The sequence below is a fragment of the Charadrius vociferus genome, unplaced genomic scaffold (genome assembly GCF_000708025.1).
Source record: "Charadrius vociferus isolate BGI_N301 unplaced genomic scaffold, ASM70802v2 scaffold421, whole genome shotgun sequence".
Taxonomy (NCBI): Eukaryota; Metazoa; Chordata; class Aves; order Charadriiformes; family Charadriidae; genus Charadrius; species Charadrius vociferus.
This window is the reverse complement of record NW_009646959.1, coordinates 112,013-112,250: the sequence shown is the minus strand read 5'-3', so window position 1 is coordinate 112,250 and position 238 is coordinate 112,013.

The window sequence follows — 238 nt, the reverse complement described above, 5'->3', positions numbered from 1 at the left end:
GAGGTTGGCAAATGTGATACCCATCCAGAAGAAGGTCCAGAAGGAGGATCTAGGGAACTACAGGCCGGTCAGTCTGATCTCGGTGCCTGGGAAGGTCATTGAACAGATCATCCTCAGTGCCATTACACGGCACACGCAGGAGAACAGGGTGATCAGGCCCAGTCAGTATGGGTTTATGAAAGGCAGGTCATGCCTGACAAACCTGATCTCCTTCTATGATAAGGCGACCTGCTTAGTG